A 219-nucleotide genomic window follows, 5' to 3' on the forward strand; every position below is an offset into this window, starting at 1 on the left:
GCTGCGGCTGTGGGAGGTTCCCGCTCCCTTGGACTTTCCACCCGTGGCTCATGGCCACGTGAAGATCGTGTTCCACTGCTCACAGGCTGCTCTGTGTGGGCAAAAAGCCAGGGTGGGCTGCAGGGGCTGTGGGCTCCGAAAAGTGGGCAGGGAATGGGCAGGAACTGAGCGTTTCCCGTCAGCTCTTGGGACAGGGGTCTGGAGTGGGAGGTTTCTGGG

The 219-nt window shown here is 62.6% G+C and overlaps 1 protein-coding gene across 1 annotated transcript in view; it reads left to right on the forward strand.

The window, feature by feature from the left end:
• DAZAP2 (DAZ associated protein 2) overlaps positions 1 to 219 on the forward strand; it is a gene marked incomplete at its 5' end in the record, with an annotated part of 1,114 nt that overhangs the window by 692 nt on the left and 203 nt on the right.

The sequence above is a fragment of the Merops nubicus genome, unplaced genomic scaffold, assembly GCF_000691845.1.
Source record: "Merops nubicus isolate BGI_N331 unplaced genomic scaffold, ASM69184v1 scaffold33980, whole genome shotgun sequence".
NCBI classification, from domain to species: Eukaryota; Metazoa; Chordata; class Aves; order Coraciiformes; family Meropidae; genus Merops; species Merops nubicus.